Source organism: Falco punctatus (assembly GCF_963210335.1).
Source record: "Falco punctatus genome assembly, chromosome: 2".
In the NCBI taxonomy this organism is placed as follows: domain Eukaryota; kingdom Metazoa; phylum Chordata; class Aves; order Falconiformes; family Falconidae; genus Falco; species Falco punctatus.
Window position 1 is genome coordinate 99,003,355 of NC_137581.1, and position 15,327 is coordinate 99,018,681.

A 15,327-nucleotide genomic window follows, 5' to 3' on the forward strand; every position below is an offset into this window, starting at 1 on the left:
TGAATTTTGTCTTTAAGCAGCAAAGGTATTTATTTCGTGTGATGGTGGGGAGCTAGCCGATTCGCACCGGCAAACTAGCTCCAAAATTTTTAGTAAAAAGTTAGGTAATTTATACAGTTTTCATGAGAAGTTACAACATCTTTACATACATGCTTATTTGATTTTGACACCCAATCATTCCATTCACAATAGGTGGGATCTAGGTGGAGTAGACCTTTCAATTTTCTTTGTTCAACCATTTCCTGATTGATGGTCTCCTTATCTTCTTCAGGTGCCCACCTTATCTTTTCTAATTATTCAGAGTACATTCTCAACACAAACAGCATCACCCAGAGCACTGTACCAAACTCATCCTGACTAATCTTTTTATTTTAAGACCTTGTTCTGTTTCAATCTGCACCTAACTTTGTAAATCTCTCAAAAATTACAGTGATTGTTTTGCTGGCCATTAATATCCGTGGGTTTGATGGTCATAAGTTTCCAAATAATTTCTAAGAAACAAGGTGAGAAACTTTGCATATAAGCTGCTGTATTTCATCTACAGTAACTCTCTTTAGAAGCTAATAGTTCCCTTCCATTGTGTAGTCTAAGAGATGTTCTTTAGTAGGACCACCAGTATACGGGGCTCTCTAGATATGTATGACAATCTCAAGCTTTCATCTGACAAGAATTTAAGGATTTTGCACACCTGTCTAGTATTGCTTGGCATACAGCATTCCATACATATGATAACCAAAAAAGTCCCCAAACCAGGATTTACACAAGTATATACAAACTGTAAAGCTAACATGCAATGAGTCTGTTTCTTTTGCTAAGTATTTGACCAAAGGTACATGAACTGTAGACCTCTCTTACAGCACTTCTACAGCTGGATTGTGCAACAGATAAATAACCTGAACGTGATGGATTTCCTGAACTTGTGGAACATCTGTTCAATGTATATTCACCCCAAACGACTCTAAACAGTGATACAGTACCTGCATTATCATGAAAGTGGATTTTAGCATCATATATTTTTTACTAAAAGCATCAGTTTAGGTTCCTAAGTCATTCATAGAACCACAGGATGGATGATTTTGGAAGGGACCTCTGGACATCATCTTGTCCAGCATCCCTGCTCAAGCAGGGCCACCTAGAACTAGCTCCCCAGGACGACGTCCACAAGGCTTTTGAATATCTCCAAGGATGGAGACTCCCCAGTCTCTCTGGGAAACTTGTACCAGTACGCAGTCACTCTCACAGTTCCTGATAGTGAGAGGGAACTTCCTGGGTTTCATTTTGTGCCCATGACCTCTTGTCTTGTCAGTGGCCAGAGCTGAAAAGAGCCTGGTGCTGTCTTCTTTGCACCCTCCCTTGAGTTATTTGCATGCATTAATAAGATCCCCCTGAGCCTTCTCTTCTCCAGGCTAAACAGTCCCAGGTCTTTCCTCACAGGAGAGATGCTCCACACCCTTAATCATCCTGTTAGCAAAATCTCGGAATGAAGAACTTATCGACACCAATGTGATGTAGATAAGCAGACACTTCTTTATTAACGGCCGGGTGCGTGAGTGAGTCCTCTCACGATCAACGCACACCAGGTCCCAAAAACAGATTCCATATATAGAACTTATTCATACATATTCATTAATTATTCATGCATAATCATAACATTTCCCAAAAATCATTAACATATTCTCCTCCCATATCCGATTCTGTGCAATAAAGCTTAGAAAGGTCCAGAAATGGGTCTGGGGTACAATTTGGGTAGGTGGTATATGAGTCGGTGGTCGCGATCTCCCCCTGCCAGAATTACCTTTTACTAAAGTTCACGGTTTCTTGGCAGGTAACTACAAGCTGTTCCAGTCGACTCTCCCCAGTTCCCATTAATCCTACATTCTGACATCTCAATATACTTTCTATATACAGAAGACTAGTTAGATACAAAGAAACCTTTCAAACCCTAAATGATTACTTAAGCTTCAACAATGATTCCAACCCATTCTTATGGCCTTAGTACAAAATGTACAAAAGGTCTCACAACTACTTTTACTAAATAATCATAACTTTCTTAAACATATATTTTTATCCTCCTATATTTCTATTCTATAAAATAACTCTATAAAATCAGATAATCAAACCAATAAAATCAATTGATCTCAACTCTTTAACAAATTGACAACAATCCCTGTGTCCCTCCATGGGTGTCTTGCTACTATGTCCCTGTCTCTCTTGTACTGAGGAATTTGGGAACCCTTTCCATCATGGCTTCCTCTCAGCTGCTGCTCACAGCCACTCTGGAGGCAGCTGTCTCTAAGCATGGCCCCTCTTCTGTCTGCCTTTGATTTTGATTATGGTTTCTTTCACTGTACCACCTGAGAGAGGAAGGGAAAGTGGTAAGTACCTGTCAAGAAGAAGGAAAGAAAGTGTAAGGGAAAAACATTGAATGCACAGGAAAAAGAGGTTCCTTTTTCTCAGTGTAGATGCTAGGACCTTAAATGACTTTGATGATTGAATAGCAGCCTTTCTTGTCTTTGAAATCCCTGACCAATTTCAATGTCTTTTGGTCTTTAGCTTTCCTAAATTTGTCCCTGGATGCTTAGACAATGTTTCTGTATTCCTCCTAGGTAAATGGTCCTTTCTTCCACCCTCTATATGCTTCCTTTTTTTATTTAAATTAGACCAGGAGCATATTGTTCATCCATGCAGTCCTCCTGGCATTTCTGCCTGACCTCCTATTAGTTGGGATGGACAGCTCTTTAGCTTGGAGAAGATGATCCTTGAACATTAATGAGCTTTCTCGTTCCCCTCTTCACTCCAGATCTTTATTGCACAGGACTCTTCTGAGCAGATCTTTGAAGATGTGAAAGTCTGCTTTCCTGAAGTTCAAGGTTGTGTGCTTGCTTTTTGCCCTCCTCCCTGCCCTCAGGATCCTGAGCTCCACCTCACAGTCACTGCAGCCACAGCTACCTTTGACCTTCACATCCCCAACAAAGTCATCATTACTGATGAGTATGAGGTACAGCAGAACACTTCTCTTCATTGGCTTGCCAATCACTTGCAGAGGAAGCTATCATCAATACAGTCTAGAAACTTCCTGGATTGCTTACATCATGCTGTGTTGTCCCTCCAGCAGATATCAGGGTGGCTAAAGTCCCACATGAGGACCAGTGCCTGTGAACATGGGGCTTTTCCTTTATAGAAGACATCATTGATTTGTTCTTGGTTGGGTGGCCTATGGCAGACACTCACTATAATGTTCCCTTTGCCTGTCCTCCCTTTGACCCTGACCCATAAGCTTGATTCCTCATCCATCCTTAGGCAGAGCTCCATGCACTCCAGCTGCTCTCTTATATAAAGGGCAATTCCCCCTCCTCATCTCCCTGTCTTGTCGTTCCTAAAGACCCTTTATACCTCTACCACATGGAGCCTCCAATGGGAGCCATTCTACCACATCCCTGTAATGCCATCAAGACCATAGCCCCTACAGCTGCACACAGGTCTGTGTTTATTTCCCATACTCCATGCAGTAATACACAGGCACCTCAGAGAGGGCCCCCAACACACTGGGTTCCTGAGAGAGTTTGGTTATTTCTCCACAGCAGTGCCTTGTAGGCACCTATCAATATGAAAATACTGGAGGTGACCCCTCGCAGGCTCCATTTTGTTGACTTTTGAACCTTTCCCTGTCACAGCACTCTCCAAACTAGCCGGCTACAACAAAGTCTTTTACTATCTCATACAAACAATAATCTTCTTGCCAGTCCCTCTGCTGCCTTCTCTTAGTCTCTCCTCATCCAGGACACTCTCACTCTCTCTGCTTCTTCCTCCTCTCTCTTCCTTGGCTGCTCTCTCTTCATTGGCTGCCCAACCACTTAACAGAACCAGCCACAGCTGCATCTTGTCTACATCAGCCAACTCACCACCCCTGAAGCCATCCCACAGCTGTACTTTATCAATGTTAATTAACCCAGCTTCATTCCTCTACATTTCCCATCACGCCACCCATGACCTTTGTTCAACAGTCCTGTCTGTTCCTCTATTTTACCTATTTGTGTGTATTTTATATTTACTCTTCCACTTACTGAAAAGGAAAAGCTTTCACAAAATAAGTAAGCATAAATGAAAACTAAGCTAATTTAGAAACACAAAGATACTATATACCTTTTATTTTTTAAATACTTATTTTGGCTTCATGAAGCTCGTTTTGAAATTTCTCATGGATTAACTAGTTAATGGTTGTTAGCTAAATCAGTAAAATATGCTGGGTTAATATAGATTTTTTTAATTGCCAGTTCTATATATTATAGACTTAACAATTTACTTGTTATAATAGATTGATGTAAAATAGAGAGATGTGAGGCACCTTTTCATTGCTACAGTTATAAATTTTCTGTGCACTTTGCCTGTAACCTGGACCTTCAGTCAACAAAACCAGGACATGACTGTATAATTATTTAAGAAGGTCAGATTTACTATGCCTGTGATCAATAACAAACAACTAAAAGCTTAGAAACCAGAAGCTCACATTTAATGGGACAAAAAATCCTTACCTGTTTTGGAATAGATGGCTAAAAATATATTTAATTCAGAGACATGAGAGGTGAATACCAGTGTTGCTTCTTCTCAGCACTCTGACACAGAATGTATGCTACAACACACAGCACTCACAGAGCCCTGTAATGAATGTCCTATGCAAATATTATAGACAAAGTAAGATTTACTTAGAGCCTGGTGCAAACAATTAAACTAGAAACTAGGTGTGCCAAGACCTTGAACCAGCTCTTTGCTCAGGTAAGCTAAGGATAATTTGTTGTCAAGCTTCACTTTAACGTGCAAGCAGTAGAAATCAGAAAACACAAGAGTTTATCATGATGACCAACAATGTTCTGTGCAATGCAGTTGTATTCCAATCAATCATCAGTAACACACAGGTCCAATTGGTTTTATAGAAAATTATCAGGGATGTAACAGAGATTCACTATTCAAAATCCCTTTCAAAGAACAGTTTCATGTTGCTTTACTTCCCGAGTCAAAACATGTGTTTCAGAAAGTGGTATCTTCATGTTTTGTCTCTTAAAATGCAAATTTATTTTAAAAGAAAAAAAACAAACCCAAAAAAATTCCTTTACAGTCAGTAAGTATACTGCTGCTCCTCATAACTTTCACACATATATCAGTGTTAGAGATTTTCTTTCCTGAGTAATTTGCAGTGGAATGTAACTCTCCACTTTGTCTCTCTGTGGGTGCATCTGTATTAGTGTAGTACCTCCAAAGATACATGATCACAACAGTGTAGAAAATTATGCTTGATATTTGAAGAACAGTTTTCTTTCAGATTAATTTATCCCTTCAATTCTTTTGAGAAAATGATCACAGTGAAGACTAACCCTTGAGTGATTATTTGAGTTTAAACCACAGGTGCACTAAATCTTTTTATTCTGCCTGCAGAGAGATCTTTAAACATCCCCACATCCATTTCAGCAGCAGTAATTGTTTCATAATAGCAGCCTTGGAAAAAATACACACAAAACCTTGAAAGCAGTAAAAAAAAAATCTGCTTTTCTTTTTTATGGTGTTGTTTTAAAAGAATTCACTGTATTATAAGTTTATACAATTACATACAAGCTGACATTAAAAGTTGTCTCTACAGTACGGTTCTGAAAAGACAATATACTGCCACCTTTCCTACTTTCACTGTCCATTTTGAAAAGGCCTTGCATTTTGCAACATGTTAAGGAATACTTTGTATTTGGTTTTAGCCTGAATTTACTACAGAAAAGATGAGCATAGTTAATTTATCCTTAACCTACTTCTGCAATGATACTGAAATAGATATCAGATTATTGTTCCAGTTTCTGTACACTGAAAAAAACCACCACTTTTAGAAACCAAAGAAGGAAAAAAAAAACCCACAACCCAACAACCCAACTACTTATAGAAAATTAAAAAAACTAATTAAGAACTTTTAGCCCATACTGTTACTCTTCTTTTATGGTTGGATGTATAAAATATTGCTTGAATTGCAATTAACCAGATACAAATTTATCTGGCATTTGTTTCTAGTTCATGTGAAAAAAGGTTACATGCAAACATTTCGTCTTTCCTCCCTCTCCTTCCAAGCCTGAAACCTCTCAATGAAAAAATGTATTCCTCTTTTCATCCCTCTTGAGCTCTAAAAGAAATTGTCAGACTTTGTCTCCAGGTCTGTAAGGTTCATGTTTCCTTCATCAGTCTACAACTAAAATAATGCATTGCTCTGAGACAATAAAAACATCAATAGCCGACTATCTTAGTCTAACTAATTATGATAATATTTGCAGTGGATAACTAGTATTTGAACAGTTGAAATGAACTACATGAGTGAAGAATGGCCTTGTAAAACTGAAAATGTTTCTAAACCTTGATTGTAAATTTAATAGTCAGCTATTTCTTGCTAAATATTTAAGCATGCTGGTTAATAGTATAGTTTTTAAGAAAGTCTTGTTAGAAAATTCTACAAGCATATCTGATGGATAAGAGTTATATAATGTGAAGAATTTTGTACAAAGGCTTGTCTTCTTTGATTCTATCAAAAAAGATTAAACACACATTACCCTTGTCATATAGTGGTGATTATATAAATGGCATAGTACAAACACTAATTTCAAAGCTAACAGTAGAGGTTATAACATTAAAAAAAAAAAAAACCAAAAAAAACAAAAAAACCAAAAAAACACAAAAACAAAAAAAACACCCCACTGATAGCACCAAAATGATAGGAACAATTTCTTCACTGAAGGGGTGGTCAAGAATTGGAACAGGCTGCTCAGGGAGGTGGTAGAATCACCACCTCTGGAGGTATTTAAGAAACACGTACATGTGGTGCTCAGGAACATGGTTTAGTGATGAACTTGGCAGTCCTGGGTTAACAGTTGGACTTGATCTTACAGGTCTTTTCCAACCTAAATGATTCTGTTATTCCATGACACAGATAGACCCTAGATTTCTATAGTTTGTGAGTCCTGTATCATAGCAGCTGGAGTGTTTTAGGTAAACGATGTTGTAGTGTGCAATAGTTCCTTCCCTTAATTCCTAGCCATACTTCCTAGCTTTCCTCCACAATTCCTAGCTCCCCTCTTAGGGTGATGGGCAAGCACATTTAACGTTTTAGGTTAAACTGATTTGAAGTGCTCAGATGTTACAGCAGAAAACAAAGACCTGAAAGTAATCCAAATTCTTACCAAATTTGTCACTGTGTAGCAGTTTTTGTGGTTTAAATTATTAGTGGTTTAATTACTTCTGAAACAGTAAACACCACAAACACAGAGCTGAACATTCTGCTTAAGTTCTGAAGGAGACAAAACCATAGTAAGTAATGAAAACTCCTGTTTTGTTCCCATATTTAGCCATCTTAAAATAAAGGTATGTAAATGTTTATATAGAAACACATACCTATATAAAAGTAATATATATTAATATGCATAATATATAATTATAATTGACCTTTAAAAATTAGTTTAATCCAATGTGAGGTAAAGCTGGGGTTACAGACACTGAAGGTGAGCTTTGTTTGGCTTAATTGAAGACATCTTCATTGTTAACGTGTGTCACTTCAGACTTCTACTATTGTGACTGTAAAGAAGCAGGAATTTTCACGGTTTAGTTCTCTTTGATCCACTATAAACATCTAATCTGGTTATTTATATCATGCCCCATAACTGCCTAGCTTTCTACGCTGAGAAGAAAGGAAAAATGGATGATTAGCTCAAATGCAAAATACAGATATGCAGTTAAATAAAGTCAGTGTTTCCTACAGTTCTTTAATCATAATCTTTTCCATGATGGAGGACAAGGTTAAACTTATTTGAGGTAAGTACATGTTTACAGTTCACAGATCACTAGCTGTCCTAGTGGTTGCTCAGTAAAGTAGAAAACAAAATTGCAGCTGCCCATGGCCATTATTTCTTTCCTATGTACTTCATACTTATTCTTCTGAATATCACAGGCTATGGAAATTATCTACCAATATTGTCATCACAATATTGTCTTAAATACAGGTACAGAATACAAGTCTATGCTAAAATTACTAGAAATATAAACAGTTAAATAAGTGGAAATGCTGGCCTACATGTGGGACTTTGCAGAAAAACAGCTACCAGCAAAGCACATGACCATGCAGAAATGAAAGAGGAAACCCCGTGCAGATCAGCCAGACTACACTTTATTTCTGTCACAAGAATTAGTCCTCTAGTTTCAAGATTCCACTGGACATCACCATATGTTGGCAGAATAGGGGCTCGTGCTTTTCCTTTTCATCGTCTTTGGCTGTTAGCACAGTGAAAGCCATTGCACATTGCAGAAAGACAAATCAGATGGAAAGGGAGAAGCAGAAAATACTTGTTGTCTGGATCTGGAGTCTGGACTTCTCTGCATTCCTACATTCACACACATGCAAATGCTTCCACATCTAAATGAAGATCTCCTCCCTATCCACACTGAGATATTTCTTTCCCACCATTTGCCTAATCTTTTTTCTGACGGGCCAAGGATTTTCTCTGTTGTACCCACAAGTATTGCTGACCCTGAACTTTGCCAACTTCTAATCTTTGTAAAAGCTGTTTCCTAAACCTGCAGCTGTAAAACAAATCCATGTTTTTGGGAACTTGTCTACATAGAGGAAATAAGTAAGTAGAATGTAATTCTTGGACAAAGAATTAGTTCAAGTAATATAACTACTAAGAAAGAGAACTGGAAGAATCTGAAATTACATTTGGATGCAATTATTCTAACAATAAAGTGCCAAAATACTGCCTTGATAACCACATATCCTAAACACCTTAAACAGTGAGTGATAATTACAAGATTTCAACATTCATAGGAAGCTGGCACAGAGAATATTTTATTTATATATTAGAGTGACAATTTTCTGTAACTGCAGAAATTTGGCAAGTGGAATTAAAACTATTAAATATCTATTTTTTGATCTGTAAAAATGATAGTGTCTTTTATTCATTAACAAATGAAAAGTGGAAAATATCAATTCACTTTCCTTCTGATTAAAGCACTTTATGTGATCATTTGTTCTGTGCAACATATTCTAAATTCAAAGTGAATAAAAGCTTATGTTTGCTTTGAAGTAAGGATCATGTTCTTTCTAGTGTCCTCCTCCATCTCAAAACCAAAACAAAATCCAAACTCTAAACCCATCAATTTTAATTCTGGCCATATTCCATCTTCTGGAGGTAGTAATAGTGTGCTACAACACTGTTTGACAAGAAACAGGTCTGCTTCTAACATTGTCTAAATGTCATGTGTATAGTTTGATACAATTGACTAGTCTTTTGATACAGTAAAAAAGCGAAAACCTCCTAGAAAACATGATCTACACAACCTACTCATAGCAGCTACTTTACATATACATCTCAGTATGGCATGAGTTACTTCTGAGCAAAGGTCTTCTCCCTTCACAGATCCAAAAAGGAACCCTGATGAACAGAATTCTTTAGACTCTTGACTTAAGTTCGGTAAAGATAAGGTGAGATGGACTTCTGTCCACAGTGACCAGTCTAACAGAGGCTATTGCCTTTTGACACAAATAAAAGTTATTTTGAAGTTCAATCCCATGTCCTCAGTGTATGCTGTACACTGTCAAGAGTTTAATTTATAATTCTAATAGGACTGATTTTCCAGACACCAGTGGATTCTAAAATATGACAAAAAGCTGCATATCTGTCAAGTCCATTTGCACTTATAAACACACATACACGCACATGTTTATGTACATGTTAAGACCTTCCCTTCCCAAAACACACACTATAGCATTTGAGCAATTTACACTTTGACTAAACAAAAGCCCAGATTTAAACAGTCATCCCCTTCCAAAATTTATGTTGATGTTGCTAAACCAAAGTTTTACAGTGCGTCATTAAAAAAAAAAAAAAAAAAGCAGCTTGTTATATCTCTGTTCCTCACAGAGCTGAGTTGAAAGTGAAAAAACTGTGGTTTTTACTATGACTTTTTTTTCCTGTACTCTTTCTTTGAGACATCTAAGTTGAGGAAAGAAACAGGAACATCAATTGTAATCTCAGCAAGTGGACAATTATTTTCCTTTTTTTGCTTGTGAAATGAATTACTAGTCTATGCCCAGTCCCACTTAGCAAGCTGCATTGAACCCACTCTCTTTAGTTTCAGCGTAGCCTTTAGTTTAATGAATCCCTTAGGAAGCAGCAGGCAGGAGAGATTGCCTCTCTGGGAACAGGTGCTGCCTCAGGCTGGTGACAGGAAGGCTTTTGAATAACTGAATAAGAACAGTGGTCTTAGACTCAGTGCCTAAGTCTGTGAGGAAAAGAAAGGAAATTGCTTATAGCAAAACTAGACGATGAACAAACTGATCTGTAAAAGAACAATATGTCAGAATACTGCTATAATAACTTATGCTTCTTATGAAAATATTATAATATAGAAAATAGACATTATGTTTTATGAGCATCTGTATGAATACATCACAAGAAATCATACTTATGTTTCAGATCACAAAGTTAGGAAGCACCTTTGGAAACTGAAATAACAGAAATAAAATTAAGTTATTACGGATATTACCCAGCGGATGTGGTATTCCATAACTTATAACTTAATTAAAACAGGCTGTGTAAGGTATGAGAAACAGTTCAAAAACTGTGATAAAATGTATACTCACAAATTCTATTTCATTCTAAATCAATTAAACAAACTGCTAAGAGAATGATATTATATTGTGCTTTCAAATCTAAGTCAAACTTGATGTGTAGGGATTTTGTTGGCTTTTTATTATTTTTTTTTTAAGAAATTAAAGTTTCAGAAAAAAAATATTATTTTTTTAAATTTGATTTTACAATAGAATTTTATGTTACAAGTGATTTTTTTTTTTTGTTGGGAAATGTGTCTTCTACAGAGTAAGTGGAACATGAACACAATTATAGACCAACAAATTTAATTATCTTCATTTTATTCAAGGATTAAAAATTATATTTGTCTCTATAACAGTTTCAATTTATTCAATAAATTTAAAGGAAATTTAGACAGAGATCATGTAAATAAATACTCTGGGGAATAATTCTGTCAAGAAAATGTCATAAATAGTGTCACAGGAGAAGAATTTATCTTAAAATAAATAGGTATTAAGATTCAGGCTTTTTGACAAATTTATTGCAAGCTGTGCTCTTATCTGCATTTCAAAATAATTATGCAGACCCAAGGAAACTCTTGCAACATTACAAAGCCTTCTTGTTTATTATTAATAACATTGCAGTAACCTCATTGGACTCAAAACCTAAATAACAACAATTTAAATGTTTTGTAAATTTTATATCAGTAGTAAAGTTGGCATAATAGCCCAACCTTTGTCAATAACAGTGCTGATGAAGTGAAAAGGTTATGAAGACTCTGACTATGAAAGAAAATACTTTTGCTGAAAAATATATCCTAGAACATATTCTTTCAGCTCAATATTCTGTTCTCTAAGGCATCTTCTATTTTGGGAAAGAGAGAGAATGCTTTTATTGTCTTATTTTGTTAAAACTGGTCTGCTTATGCTAGAAGGCAATAAAGTTGTTCCTACCCAGGTTGGCTATTTTTTGCACTACACATATGCTTGAAGTCTATGGCTGACCTAGAAAATCAATTCATTAGAGGATTTCTGCCAGGGATTTTCTCGCACAGAACAAGTGGCTACTGGTAGATATTATTTTATAATCAAGTTGATGTTTTGTATTAAACAACAAACAAATCTGGCACTGAAGACCAATATCACAGTTATACCACTGGGTCATGAAACAATTAATGTTGGTGAAAAATACTTTACAAAACTAACTTGGGAACAAAACAATTTGCATGACTTTGAAGCAAATGTTCAAATCTACTTGTGCAATTCACTACATTTTCAGGAAGTCCCTGCACAGTAACTAAGCCTTGTTTCATGAATTCGATGGCTCAATACAGCTTTTAACAATACTGAGGACTTGCTCCAAGTGAAGAATGCTACCTATTTCATCTTCTATCTTAAATAGTTTTCAGAAAAATACAACTAAGTTACAATATTTTTCAATGTTAAAGTTCCTCCTTGTTCTCAGCAAATATTTGCATATAGATTTACAGATGCAACATTTCCTATTGATGTTTGGGAAAATCCCATGATGCCATCGCTTAATAGAATCCTACCTCTGTTTAAAGCACAACTCCACCTGAACATATTCAAGAATGTCATTAGGCACTGTTATAATTAACAAGTCTGAGCCACGGGACCGTAAGTATCTTCTCACTTCTATCATTCGGTTAAGTCTAATCATGTTGTTTAACTTTGTTCATATGAAATTTCTACCTATTAGCTTTTGGTACCCTACCTTTAATGCTGTGGATTGTCATATCCCATGGGCAAGTGACAGGACTGTTCAATTTAAAAAAGTTATTGTCCTGCAAACAAATGTTCCATCATAAGCCTTCTTTCACTAGCAAATGTAATACCTCACAATGTTTCACTTCTAAGTAAATATAAATAAATATGTGGTGACTATGAGCAATTTTTTATAGCTAAAAAATAGCTAAACATGTCACCAAGTGATTTCAGGCTCAGTTTAACATTGAGAAAAAATATTTTCTTGTATTATGATAGCACACTGATGCTCCATATCATACATCACTAGTGTAGAGCAAACACACAGACCATCCTGCACCTCAAGTTGCTTGTAAACCAAGCTGTTGTAAAGATACAGTAAATAACAGATGGGTACAGGTTCTGCCCTGGGGAAAAAAAAAAAAAAAAAAAAAAAAAAGAAAAAAAAAAAAGTATAGTTTAGAGGCTATAGAGCTACAATTATTTATTTATTTATTTATTTTACAGGCATGATAGCCTTACTTCCATTTATGATATTTTACTGGGTCATCACCTAGTATGAAAAAATAATAATCACATTGTAAACAGCTTTATAGACTTGGGATCAGTTAATCCAGCGTTATTATCAATGCATTGAAACACAAAGAAAACAGAGAAGTTTGTCATTAGCTACCTGTAAGTGATTTTTTTTTTCCCATTTGCTTATTTATGCTTAAAGAGACATTGAAATCAGGTGGAGGTATTTGGCAAGTGTTGGTTATTACATCAGTTACCATTCTGGGTGTACAGATTGTGAAAGCACTGTTGGCTCTCTCTTGTGTTTTCTGTTGTCCCTGAGGGGTGCACAGGTGATGGCAATCTGATGTAGGGTTTGTTTCTGCTGCAAAAGAACTTCATGAGTACCAGCTCTGGTTGCACACCTTCTCTTTCAACTAAGCACATCTTGTTGTTAATTGCAGTATGCAATTTACTTTCTGATTGATTGTCTTTCCAGGGGGTGGGTGGGGGGTGGGGTTGGAGGGGAGAGGAGGAAAATTGCATTAGTTAGACTTGCTCTTCCTTTTCTATTCCTATTAGGAGAGTTATGAAAAATTTTGAAGTAGACCAATTTACTAAAAAACTATTCTTTGGTCAAACACCGTGATGATGAAATTGTATAGGATAACCAAAGTTGTTTCGAAGTAATAAAGTAAAATATATTTTTCCTAGTTACTGCTTATGTTTAGGATCATTTTCTTTGGGATCCAGGAATCTCTGGATAAGTTCTCTGACTTATATCATTCATGTTTTTCTCATGATCTCAGGACATATAAAAAACATATGAAAGGATTAACAGATTTTTTTTTTCCTAGTGAAGAATTTGACACTGTATTTTTAAAATTCAATTCTAACCATGAGAAAACACATACTTCCTTTCTTGTTAGTGACCTTGTGTTTTCTTTGTAAAAAAAGCATGTAAAAACACCAAGCTAAAATGAATCTCTGTTATTATGTTATTACGTTTGGCTGTGACATTCTTCAGGCAACCTTTATTACTGTTCTATGAAATGCTCTATCTGCCATGAGATACAAAAATTACATTTGGTGTTGTCATGTGAAGTGGGTGGGTGGGGGGAGATTCCCTCAACTCCTCATGTTTGATCTATCAACGCTCCAGGAAAGCCAAGACCCTTGTGCCTGACCAGTCTGTCAGTGTCCCATCACAGGGACCCTTCACTGAACAGTCTCGCTGGATTGGAGGGCAATTCGACTGACTTATTCAGGGAACGCACCAACAACATCAGGGGGACCCCTTGGTGGCTCTTCCCACTTTTTATTTGAATGTGTTACCCACTGCCAGCAACTGCTAATGCCCATAAAGGACTAAAAGTAACAGTTTAAGTAAAAGTAAAAGTAACAAGACTCTTTATTAATATAAAATCTTAACAAATTAAGGTTTGTGATGGCCAGTGATAGAGACTGACTGAAAAAACAAGCTTGAAATGATACACAACCAAACTACATTCAACAAAATTATAATCACTAATAACAGCTAGCATGAGCTAGTTATTTACCACGCATGAGATGAAGCTTTTACGCAATAGGCGTCCCTCTGGGGGAGAAGACAGGTTCAGCCTGTCACTGATCCCAGAAGTTATGATGGAGTCTTCCCTAAATTCTCCCCTCATCTGTCCACTTGTTATACTTCATGGTATATTGCATATTCATTCACCATACACAGGACTGGTTACAAGTTTCTTGCTTCTAATGCAAATTAGTGCACATCCTCAAACAGCACTGCTGAAGTTCACTACTAACTACACATGCTCCTCAAGTGGGGTTTTGCCCTCTTTCAGGAGGGCTATTTGAGTTGAAGGTCATGATCTCCCACTGCCACAATTATCTTTGTCTTATTTTCAACTAATTTTCTGTTGATGTCAGTGGATTGCAACACTTTATCATCCTGTTTCCTCTCATAGCCAGAACTTTCCTCACTTGAAGGCTTCTTTCTGTGTAACTTAGATAACGGTTTTGTTTTTACTCCCTGTTCTTTGTTTCTCATCTTCCCCAAGGCTGACTACCTTGATTAGAAGTCCCTTAATTCATAACTTAGAGTGAGTCAGATTGACCTAGCTTTGTGAACACTGAATCAGGGTTGGGTAATCCAGGACTTTAGAAAACAATTCCCCCCCTTTGGATTTATTGAAGTCCAGGACTATTCCATATTGATCACATTTATGTGGAGCTTGAATGACTCCAGTCATACATGTTGTTGTTATTGACTGGTATGATGTGCCCAATGAGGTGTAGTAGTACCCTGGAAGCAGGTAACTTTGAGATGGAGGTGTGTGTTCATATTACAGTGAGATTATTTCATCTGAGGAAAGTAAATTTGCCACAACAGTTGGCTCAGCGACAGACACCTCATAGATTATTCATGTAACAACTTCTATGCAGCTTATCAGCTGTGTGGTGCCATTGAGTTCCCACTCCTGCAGGGAGCACAACAGACCATGGCC